A 12,767-nucleotide genomic window follows, 5' to 3' on the forward strand; every position below is an offset into this window, starting at 1 on the left:
TTTCTATCTCATCATAGGTCCTTGGCTCTGAAAATGTCTAAAGATTCCACCTTTCTGTTATTTGTTTCTTGTGGTCAAGTCCTTCTTAAAAACTGCACCAATATCAAGGATATGGAATAGATCCTGTTTAGATTAAAAGTATACACTATACGTATATGCCTTACTTAAATTAATGCTAAAAGATAATCAAAATATAAATTAATCGCTTGATCTAAGAGCTTAAACCTTTGAATACACATTCACAATCAACATTCCACTCCAGACTGATTCACTGGTTCGAGGCAAGCTCGGATCAGAATTAGAGATACGACAGCGGTAATTTGAAACATCTGTTTATCTGCAAATCACACCTTAAATTGTAGATCAAAGAACGAAGCAAGACACACCCGGGAAAGGGGGGCGAAAAGATGGAAACAGAGGGAACTTGAAAAGGCCATTTGGCCGGAAAGGACGACCCCCTGGGCTTGAAATTTGCCTTGAATATAGCGATGTTTCTACAGATCGGGGCCTTTTTTCCCGGAACTATTGACCTGTACAGTCAATGGGACAAAGTGTGTCCGGTCGCGATCGTAAAACTTGTATTTTGTTTGACTTTGAGCGGCGAATAAACTACTTGTGACACACTCTGGATTGTTCATCTCTCTCCACGAAGCGAAGTATAAGACCCGGACGGATGTGACGTCGTGTTGGAGCGACGGAATGGACTCCGTGTTTTGATCGTTTTAATCCTCACTTGGCTTTCCATAGACAGAGACTATTGTGTTAGGTCCACTCTTGTACGTTGTTGTTTCAGGCGGGGGAGAACACTATAAAGAAATAATTTCAAAACAGAGCGTCATCATTATGAGGGACTTACTGCATCTTGTAGACAAAGACTTCAATATTTGAAGTATACTCGCATGTTTTATTGAGTAAATGACTTGATCCTTGTTGAAGTATGCATTAGCGTAAGGCAGGGGTGGCCAACCCGGTCCTCGAAGAGCCGCAGTGGCTGCAGGTTTTTGTTCCAACCGATCCAGCATGCCCAGTTTAACCAATGAGGTTTTAGCTGAAACATGCAACACCAGACTGAAATCAAACTGATTACACTCCTAAGACACCTGATTGGTGAAAAGGTGTCTTCTTGATTGGTTGGAACATAAACCTGCACCCACAACGGCTCTTTGAGGACCGGGTTAGCCACCCCTGGCGTAAGGGTTCCCAAACTTTTGAAATCGCGACCCCCAAAATAACTGAAAAAAATCAAATAAATGATGAGGCACAGGCCATACGCACCAAGCTTAACGACAACACAAAAGAACAGAGCAGCCTGTTATGATTTTATATTTAGAAATGTATTGTAATGTAAAAGTAGAATGCCTCAGTCAAAATAATATCCAACAAGAGTGCACATTATTGCTGTCATGTGCAAACTCAACTTTGAACATAAAAATAATAATAAGAAAAACATCTCAGCCAGTGTAATATCCACGAACATAAACATATTAACATTGTTGCGGCACAAATTTACATTTTGGCAATCACCTATCTCACCTAATGAGATGGATGCGCGGAACACAGCAAGTCCATTGCGGCCTTGGATAGCTTTGGATGTTCCCTCTCGACTGAAATCAAGAACTCGGCAAGCGTCTTTGTATTGAAATCAATCTAAAAGTTTTTAACTTGCGGTCACATGACAGCTCAACCAGTTCGTCCTCCATGCCGGCTGACTATGATGCGGCTCATATACTGTATAATACAATCTTTTTTTAACTCTTAAGTCAGAGGCTCTTAATATCGCCTGCCCTTTCATTCATTCACTCGCACCAGGCACCACTCTCTCTCTCTCTCTCTCTCGCTCTCTCTCGCTTCACCACTCGCTACCAAACACCTTACGCTCTGACTCATTCACAACCAGAGTTACGCTTTATTCTCATAACGCTACGGTGCGGATACCGGTATTTGTCTGTTGCCAGTATACACAGGATTTAAACCAGGTGCGCTCTATAGTCTGGAACTTATGGTACCATGTTTCATAATTTTGATAATTATGGCTGAATTTTTCTGATTTTTATTTTTTCCAAACTTATTTGATTTATGGAAATCATTTCACAACCCCCCCACTCGTCGTTCTGTGACCCCCCCTCCCTACTTTGGGGACCCCTGCATTAGTGTGTACATATGTAGGCTCTACTGTCTTTAAACAGACTTACCGTTGTGTTTTTCCCATAAAAATGATCAAAGCTGGTGAAGAGAAAGAGTGGGTTTGTGCCACGGCTAGTGATGTTCTCTGGCTCTCCTATCGCTAATCCATGTCTATGAACAAGAGTGACAATAAGCTTCTTGTCTGAACAGCAATCCTCTTAGGCAAAGCTTTGTGGGTAACTTGCCTCATGTAAGTTCTAAAGCCCATTAGCTTTGAGGGAGCACTCAGATATTTTAAGATAGATACACAAGTGAGTGCTTGAATCGACAATGTCATTGAACACATCTCCGAGTACCACGGACGACAACCTTTATGCAGACAATCTGACTCTAAAATATGCTGAATAAATGGAAGTTTCTTGTAGTTGTGGTGGTTTTTCGCTCATTTGCCTTCTTTCTGTTGGTGAAATAGCTGATGTTTGAAAATGGTAGTTACAGTTCTCATTTTAAAATGGTTTAAGATATTTACATACAGATCAAAAGTTTATACAATTTGTAGAGCAAGTAAGGTATGCCGTCCATTTTTACAGTATTATTAATAACATGTTAAAACACTACTGTTTATATCTTACCTGCCGTATTAAGAACTACTTGGAGGAAACTCAATTGGATTGGAGGGTTTATATCATTGCGTAGCACATAATGTTACAGCGAAGAAAAAGCAAGTCGTACGATTGTGAATATTTCTATGTCTAGTTAAAACCCTTAAACACACTCAGAAACACGTCTGCAAGTTTGCACTCAGCTCCCGGCATGCTGCGCCTCAAGCTTTTATAGCAGACGAGAGACTAGCTAAAGCTGACTGAATGCTTTAACAGGTGAATTGAGTGTCGTTTGCCAGCCTAGAGCTTAATGTTGGATTACTTTAAGAACGGCTACTGATACCGAGTGTCACGTGGAGGACATCTTGTTTGAAGGATTTCGATGCAGTGTTGGAGAAAATAATCTATGTTTGATTTAGAATGGTGCAGTCTAAACATACTTTATTTATATATACTTTACATCTATTTATACTGTGATGGAAACGTTTTAAACAAACATTGACATTGTGATAACATGTAGTTATTATTATAACTATTATTGAAAATAATTGTATTGTATTAAACTATTAGAAATGTTTGTTTGTCAATATTAAGTTGTTTACTCTAAGCTCTCTAAACTAATTATACTAGTAATGTTTATATTAGTGCAGCGATTCCCAACCTGTGGGAGGTGGCCCCCTGGTGGGCTGCGGAGATATTGCAAGTGGGCTGCAAAAACGTTTACAAAATGGTATCATTTTTTTGTGGGAGGGTGGATGTAATTATATAAAAATTAAAATACACATAATAATGTTTTAAATGTTAAAACTCGTTAAGTTTAAAAGGATATTAAACATTTCCAAATATTATTTTTATTATATTGTTTTTCCTTCTAGGCTTGGTAATTATTTTTTTTAACAAATTCTTGGACCAGGCCTTTGCTCAAAGGTGTCTTTTAATGAACCTGACCCCAGACTTCCAGTATTGAGATAAAACAACATTATAATGTAAATATATTAGAGTCATATACCCATGTTGTTGGACTTAAATATCCAAAACTATTAATGCCAAAAATATATTTAATGTTAGATGTGGTTGACTGAATACCAACAATAAGCCTGGCAGTTCAGTTACAATTTAATTTAAAGCCATTAACTTGCCAACATTGAGGGAAATATTGATAATATAAAATATGATAAAAATGAACGTCAACAAACACAAGTCAGACACACAGGCTGGAATAATGATACATTTCCCCCACTAGTCTTCCCCAGAACTGATGCAGTGTTGGAACAAATAATCTATGTTGTTTTTAAATTCCTTTTCTAACATTTCTCCACAGCCTGTTTCTGCTATAAAGACAGCTCAAGCGGCACCGCTCGACCAGAGCCAGACTGCAGTCTGCCTGACGAGCTTCAAAGCACGGGGGAGCAATTCATCTCCTTATCTCAGGCTCAAAACACAGTTTCTGTGTGGAAGAGAGGGAAATTGGGGGAGGCAATGGGGAAAATGCTGTCGAGTAATTTTCCGTTTAAACGTTCCACTCCACAACAATTTGCATAAGCAGCCCTGCGTCTGTGATAAGAAGATTGGTAATTTTCAAAGGCTCTGTGGGGATTGAGAATTAAAAGCCTTTCTGTGCTATCTCCCCTCTTGCAGCTGGCCACCACAGATTCCCTCGCTTCTCACATGCATTCCCTCCTAAACTATGCCTTATAAACTTTCTTTTCCACGTGCTCCTCACTGCTGGCTCTGATAACTGCTTCATGTTACTGTTTGCCTCCTCCAATTCACTGCTCGTGCTGCTCGGTCGCTATATTGTATAGTTTTCTAGCTGATTTCCTCTTCTTCTTGTGGGTAAATAAACAGAATGGAAAAGGAACAACAAACAATTAAAACACTAACAGTATTAATATGCAATGTTTTTTTTTCACGCTGAAAAATGAGTGCTTGATGTACAAGTTTCCAGCACAATAACATTTTTTTTTCTTTCTTAGGCCAAAACCACTTACACTACAGGCTTGGACGGATCTATTGTGACTAAAAATAGTTAAATGAAATTGGTATGGTTTACCACTAAAAACTTGGAAGGCACCTCAGGGTTTATCTTATTTGATGATAGTTTTGGTTGCGGGAGGTTATTCCAACAAGTAAACATTACAAATTGGGAGTGATCAAATTAAGGAGGGGGACCTGCAGAGAATATTAAAGAGGCAAAAGATTAGGAAGACACCATGACCTGACTGTTAAAACGATCAAAACACGGAGTCCGTCCCGTCGCTCCAACACAAAGTCACTTCCCGTTCCGGTTCTTATCCTTCACTTCGTGGAGAAAGATGAACAATCAAGAGTGTGTCACGGGTCGTTTATTCGCCGCTTCAAGTCAAACAAAATACAAGCTTTACGATCGCGACCGGACACACTTTGTCCCGGCCACTGAACAGGTCAATAGTCCCGGGAGAAAAGGTCCCGATCTGTAGAAACATTGCTATATTTAAGGCAAATTTCCCGCCCAGGGGGTCGTCCTTTCCGGCCAAATGGTTCTTTCAAGTTCCCTGTGTCCCGATCCCTTAGAGAGAACTTCATAATTTGTTTTCTTGTAATCTAATCATTCAAATGTTCTCGGGTGGGGGTTTCCGTCTTTTATCCCCCCTTTCCCGGATGTGTCTTGCTTCGTTCTTTGATCTACGATTTAAGGTGTGATTGGCAGATAAACAGATGTTTTAAATAACCGGTGTCGTATCTATAATTCGTTTTCAAGCTTGTCTTGTCATTTTTTTGTTGACCAATACCCGAACAACATCAGCTCTTCCAAATCAAAAGACATATTTTATAGACATTTACAGTCGGTTGTCTCTAGGAGGTGTTCCATGATTTCCTGAAAATGAAGGGCTAGCTCAATTCACGTCAAAGAACCTGATCTCCAGCCTCTTGATGTACCAGACTGCCATAAAAGGAGATATGCGCTCGCATAGAAGAAAAAAATTGAATACCAGGCGCTTTGACAAAAAACATTCAGGATTCTAGGTCAAAGTGACCCAGCTAAAAGTTCAACTTGGAAACCTATCTTTTAGTCAAATAACTCACTGATATTTCACTACATAATCCCCTACTCTAATGGTCAATCGCCTTCACAACAACCCGCTGCAATATATTGATTTAAATCTTAAAGATAAGTAACTGTCATTTTGTGTTAAGACCTGGTGCAGTAAAGTTTTTATGGTCGCTTCAGAAATCACTCAATGATGAAAAGATTATCCGTGATGAATGGGTGAAAAATGAAATGCTTAGCACATAGCTTGTTGTGAATATGAACTAAACACCACTACAGCGTAAATACAGTGGATGAATAACTTGAACCCAATGTTGATAAAAGATAAATGAATGAAAATAAAATGTCATTGAAAAAATCAAACAAGAACATCTGAATGATTAAAGTTTGAAACAATCTTGAAACGTAACACAAAACTAAATGAAGCACAAGTAAATATTGATCAATGAAGGCCGAATTTCAAACAAATTAAAATGTTTAGCTCATGATGAATAAGTAGTGAGTGAAAGAATTCCGGTTCCAAGAGAGGATAAAAATGTTTTTGTTCCAAAGTTAAGATTGGTGGCAAAATTGTTTTGATCATAGTTCAGGATTACATTGACTTGTCTTCATCATGTAATCTGGAATTGGTTTTATCAGGAGCAATGTAAATCTGTTTTTTCGATCACTAGTTAAGCAAGTTGTTTTAGAATAGAAAAGCTTTATTCATCCCCAGAGGGGAAACACACTTTTCATCTTGTTCATCATTTGTCAGACCAGTCATGATGTTCAACTGTTTGCTAACCATTATCAGGACCAATTCCCTCATGATTGGTATGATGCAAAAGCCAGTTTTAGTGTTTTTACACAACAAATTAATTTATTAATTCAAATACAATCTGTTATTTAGTCAAATAAATCTTGTTTTCATCTTACCCATGTTTTAACTTACATGTAATAGTGTAAAACAGGCTCCGTAACATCATACTGAACTGAGAGATTCAGAGCCTTCATTCAGACCCTTGACTGGTTGATAATCCTGCTGGGAGATCCTTTTGTTGAACCCAAGGTTCCCGTCCGTTTAACCGCAAGCTCTTTCCTGGTAATAAACAAAACAGACACACTTTTACAAATAGAACTGTTCTTTGTTCAAAGCTTTAAACTCTGCATTTAACAAATTATATTATATATTATAAAGCTCCAAAAATAATATTAACTTCATTGCAAAAACCAAAGACACAAGGTGGACTTGAAGCTCCAAATTTTGAATTTTAGTATCTATCCTACCAGCTAAAATATCTAACCCAGTAGCTAAAAGCTCCAAAGTCTGACTCTTCCTGGCTTGACACAGAACAAGCTAATTGTAATTACCTACTTCCATTTATCAATAAAACTATTACAAATCACCAATGTTTTAAAACTCTGACCTTAAAGGCTTGGTGGAGAACCTTAAAAATCTCGCTCATTGGCATTTCTGAACTTGCGCCTCGAAAATCCTGTCCATGAAAACCAGAAACAGGAGACAAAGCACATCCCTGACGGAGACCAACTCTCACCAGGAATACTTTCGATCTGCATCCAAGGATCCGCATCCAACTCCTGCTGTGGGAATCCAGTGATTGGAGGGCCCTCAGTAGAGAGCCTCTCACTCTGCAATATCACAAACGTCAATATTGACACCCTATGCTCCGCCCATCAACAACTTTCCCATCCCTGACTTTCCTTCTAACCCCGATGAACTGGTCTATCTCTACAACTCCCACCTCAACAACACCCTCTCCTCTCTCGCCCCACTAAAAACTCGCTCTGTGTCTTTCTCTTCTACTGCCCCCTGGTTTATCCCCCGAATTCGCTCCATTAAAATCCTCAAACCTCCGACTCGAACGACTCTACTAAAAAAAACGGTCTGACCATCCACAAATACATGTAGTCAGCACAAATAACTCATTACAAGGACTCAATTACAAAGACTAAATCCGACTACTACTCCAGCCTTAATCATTGACCACAGCAACTTCAAGACTCCTGAATAAATTACCTGAACAACTAAACTCTCTTCCCCCCCTCCTGTTCTTCACTGACTCATGCAATGCCATATTGACCATCTTCAACCAGAAAATCTCCAACATTCATTACAACCTTCACCCGACTGGGGTTCGCTACAACAGTGAAGCCAGCAGGACAAAGTTCATTGAGATGAATAAACTCTTCCTCTCCCTGCCATGTCTCTGAAAGACACAATAAATCCAACTTTTATCTTATGAAGAGATCATTCAGAGAAAGCAATTTGTTTGAAATGGAGCGACGTTCAACAGGACGATATGCAGCGCTGATGACGTCACTGAGGCAGCGACAGCAGAGCACGGGACCTTTTGAAGACTTCTCTAGCGGTCACGTGGAATACAGCTGGACTCCAGCACTAGGTAGGCTAAAGGATCTCCGTTGAGGTCCAGGAAAATGGCAGCCTTGACCCTGTACACTGGTATGTGAGTCTCTCTTCCTTGATTTCTTGCGGAGCTCGCTCGGTATCCGACAGAGTAGCAGATACTCTGTTGAGTCCGGGTTGATGAGAAACGGAGGAGGAAATGCTCAATTGTAACTGTTCTGTGTGAAAGTCCTCCATCAACTTTCTCATGCTAAACAGAGAGTCACAATCATAGATCCGTAAGGCTTGAGGCATATCCTTCGAGAAATTAGCGTCAAATGAGCATTAAAAGTTGTGAAAACATTTTTAGATGAAACTCAAGAGAAAGTCAAGCCTGTAGATTCAGTTAACATCGCGTAGCAGACAATGCTCTTCCGATACATGGTGCAAATAGTTCTGTGTGTTATGAAGTGACAATGGGTAAACAATTTGAGTTCAGATTTTAGGGAGGTTAAAGAAGGTATCATGAGTCTGTTTTGTAGAGAGGAACTTGTGACGAGATAAGCACAGGAACGTTGGCTGTGACCTTCTCACTCTTAATTAAGTTAATTAAACTTCACACTGTCTCTCACGGCGAAACGCTTCAGTATTTTCTGATTGCGTGCGTCTTGTTGAATCCACATTACGCCTGTACAGATAACAAGAGTAAATCTCACAAAATCAGATCAGGATTTATTTGAAGAATAATATAAACATCAGTCAGTTTCTGCTAATAATAAACAATAACCGACATACTGTTTAACAGTGGAAATAAAGTTGGTTTTGCTACTAGAGACAATTATTTTTTTCATTCTGTTCTCTCCATGTTCTACACAGAATGATCCGTTGAAGCACACTCTTTTCTCGCAAAAAAAATGGTTTATTTAACCCACAGTATAAACTATGCACTCTTTGCATCTACTGGTGCTCTGTGTCACACACTCAACTGTCCCCAGATACAAAGTCATTAGTAACGTTGTACATGTAAAAAATATAATGGGGAACAACTACAATTTGTTTAAAATACATTAAAATGACTATTTAAACTGTACATGCACTTAACTTATTTGGAAGTTTCCAGAGTCAGAGTCACTTCTCTGTGGATCAGTGCCCTCATTGTGTTACTCATTGCCGCCATTTGTGAATTTTTGCTGATGTTTAGTTAATCCATAAAATTAGTTTTTTTTAAATCATATACCAGAATGGATACTTTATCTTTTCAATACAATTTTCATTTGGCAGAAAGAGATATTACAATTACAGTGATATGGTTTTCAAGTAGAGAGATCTGTCATTGTTTTTAAAGCATTACACAGAGATAACCTACAAAATAAGAAATATACTTCTCTTTTGATATGTTAGATAACATTTTTTCTAATCTAGCTTTGCTATCATGAACCCAATGTACAACTTTAAACTGTATAAGGTTAAGCCTGGCACAGCTGTATGACGAGTTAATTGCCTGTTCAACTTTTACCAAGAAATCATTGAACAAAAACTGTACAGTTCATTTTCCCATTTTGCTTGAATTTTGTTTATAAGAGGGTCAATTTGTGGTGAGAGAAGATGATACATTGCCCTTTGGTAGTTTACTCCCTTTGATAATTACATTAACACTACTTGGAGGTGGTATGTAAGGGAAATTCTTTAAATTAGGATTAAAGTTTTGACAAAGTTTCGCAGTTGCAGATATCTGAAAAAACTAGATGTTGTCAAGTTAAAGGCTGTGCTTAATTCCCACAAAAAATTTCATTCTATTGAAATAAATATATTTAAAATATTTAAGGCCATTTCTTTTGAAAGTGGAGAATCATTGATGGTCAAAAAAGGATTCTTGTTTGTAATATGAGTCGTCCGTGCAGCAGTTACCCGTTTAAAATGTAAAACGATCAAAACACGGAGTCGCTTCCGTCGCTCCAACACGATGTCACGTCCGTCCCGGGTCTTATACTTCGCTTTGTGGAGAAAGATGAACAATCAAGAGTGTGTCACGGTTGTTTTATTCGCCGCTCCAAGTCAAATAAAATACAAGCTTTACGATCGCAACCAGACACACTTTGTCCCGAAGAAACATTGCTACATTTAAGGCAAATTTCCCGCCCAGGGGGTCGTCCTTTCCGGCCAACTCTTTCAAGTTCCCTGTGTCCCGATCCCCCATTGAAAGACATCCTAATTTGTTTTCTTGTAATCTAATCATTCAAATGTTCTCGGGTGGGGGTTTCCGTCTTTTAACCCCCCTTTCCCGGGTGTGTCTTGCTTCGTTCTATGATCTACGATTTAAGGTGTGATTTGCAGATAAACAGATGTTTCAAATAACCGGTGTCTTATCTCTAATTCTGATTAGAGCTTGCCTCGAACCAGTCTGGAGTGGAATGTTGATTGTGAATGTGTAGTCACGTAACCGCTCTTAGATCAAGTGAGTAATTTATACTTTATATTTTGATAATCTTTTAGCATTAATTTAGGTATGGCGTATACGTATAGTATATAATAATTCTAATCCAACAACTGGCATCCAATTTGTACCCAGATTTTTAGGGAATTTACCACAACTGGGTTAGATGTGAAATGTGATGGACAGGAAAGAAGTCTACAGCATGCAAGGGCTTGGAGGGACGCTGAGTTGCACGACCTGTCCTCAATCTTGTACAAGTCACTCTGAAATGAAGAGAACCATAACATGACCTTGTTTGCATTTGCAGCCCAGTAATAAGAGTCGGAAGTCCAAGACCACCAGTCCAGCATCAGACCTACTTCTCTGCAATAGTGCTTTGCCCACTCTTGGGTGCTTGCCAGACCAAATAATATGGAGCTTTAAATTAGAGTAAAGAAAGATTTAGGAAGGTAAAGAGCAATACTTTGGAACAGGTACAAGTAGGAGTATACTCATTTTAACTGCCTGCACCCTACCAGCTAGGAATAGTGGCAAGCAGTTCCACCTCTGCGATTAGCCTTGACTTTTACATTAAGAGGGGTGAAATTAAAACTAGATTTTTGAGTGTTTGTATTTGCGGAAAATTGCAATTCTACAGCTAGTTGGTTAATGAGGAAATATTGACTTTTAGATGAACATTTAGACGTTTCGGTTAAGTTCATATATGTCATGGTCCCCTTCCTGAGACTTTTATTTTTGTCACTTCCTGTTCCTTTCTCCTGCCCTGTGTTTCTCTGTTCACCGTCGGCAGTGGGCAGTCCCCCAGCGAGACCACAGCTGCCCACATTTAGCCAATCAAGCTCTGCAGCTCAGAGTGGGAATGCAGCGTCAGTATGTTGCATCTCTTAACCCTGCGGATCTCGCCTCCTGTTGCGGAACAGACCATTTATCGCTTTCCGGTCCAAGGGCATTATCATCTGAATTAATTTTGTATGTGGCAAGTAGTAGTAGAGTTGTGTCCAAAGTCTGTGGTGTGAAATTGTGAAGAGGAAGAGGGTTAGAACAGTACCCTGCGGTCCCTTTGTGTTACTCACCACAGACCCAGACACCTTCCTAGCCTGACATACTTTGACTGTTCAGTGAGGTCCAGAAGGTAAAATTATGATCCACTCCGGAGGGCAAGAGCTTTCTCGACCTGCGGTTTTAGCAGTCTGAGTACAAGCCTCTCAAAATTATTCTTCATGACAGATAATGTCACTGGTCTCTAGTCCTTGCATCCTGCCGGCCTCACTACCTTGGGAACAGATACATTGCAGGAAATTTTCCAACAGGCAGGGACACATCCAGTTTTAAGGCTTTTGGTGAAATTGGTATACATAGGCTCAGCTAAATTTTCCGACCATTCCTCAAGGAGCCTTGGTGTTATTTCCCCTGGACTCAAATTTATTTAATCTATGAGTTTAATAATTATAAATTAACCATACCTTTTATTTCTTTTTAAGGTTTTCCCATATCTTTTAGGCTTGTTGGACCGTCACCTTTATTTCCACGCTGAACTACCACACTAGTTTACTGAAATAGACCCAATAGCAAAAATGTAAACATACAGATCCAACAGAAAAGCAGAACATTATTATGATTTGCTCAAAAATGTACTCACGGCCAAAGTTATTTTTAACTGAACCCCTTTTTAACAAGTCCTGCTCATTTGCATCCCGGAATTAAGGCGATTAGTGCTGAAGATATTAGTGCTGTGTTTCATTGTTATTGTGTTACATATAATACACATTATCATCTTTACATTGTTGTGCTACAATACAAACAAATGACACTCATTAAATACTCAAATTTTTTGTCAGGCGATGTTCACTCTCTTTGCCATTTCCGTATCTTCAACACCTGCAGACAACAGGTGAGATGCCTGGGTAGTTTTACGTAGTCTTATGGAAAGACGTTTGTACCATGCTGTAAGGCCATGCCCATGGAGTAAGTTTGGGGAACAGGGCAAATAATTGTTGATCGTTAGGTAAGGTAGAACTTTATTGATCCCTCAGGCGGTCTCCTTCGGGAAATTGTTTTTTTTCCAAATTATCCACAGCAAATACAGCAATTATTCATAAAAATAAATAAAAATAAAATAAGAACAAGAACAAAGAGAAATAAAGAGAAAGAACAAAAATATACAATCTAAGTCTAAAGATAAAGATAAAAGTCTACAAGTGTCATCCATCTTAGAGAAGACTAAACAGATAG

Source organism: Callionymus lyra, chromosome 13, assembly GCF_982586985.1.
Source record: "Callionymus lyra chromosome 13, fCalLyr1.hap1.1, whole genome shotgun sequence".
NCBI classification, from domain to species: Eukaryota; Metazoa; Chordata; class Actinopteri; order Syngnathiformes; family Callionymidae; genus Callionymus; species Callionymus lyra.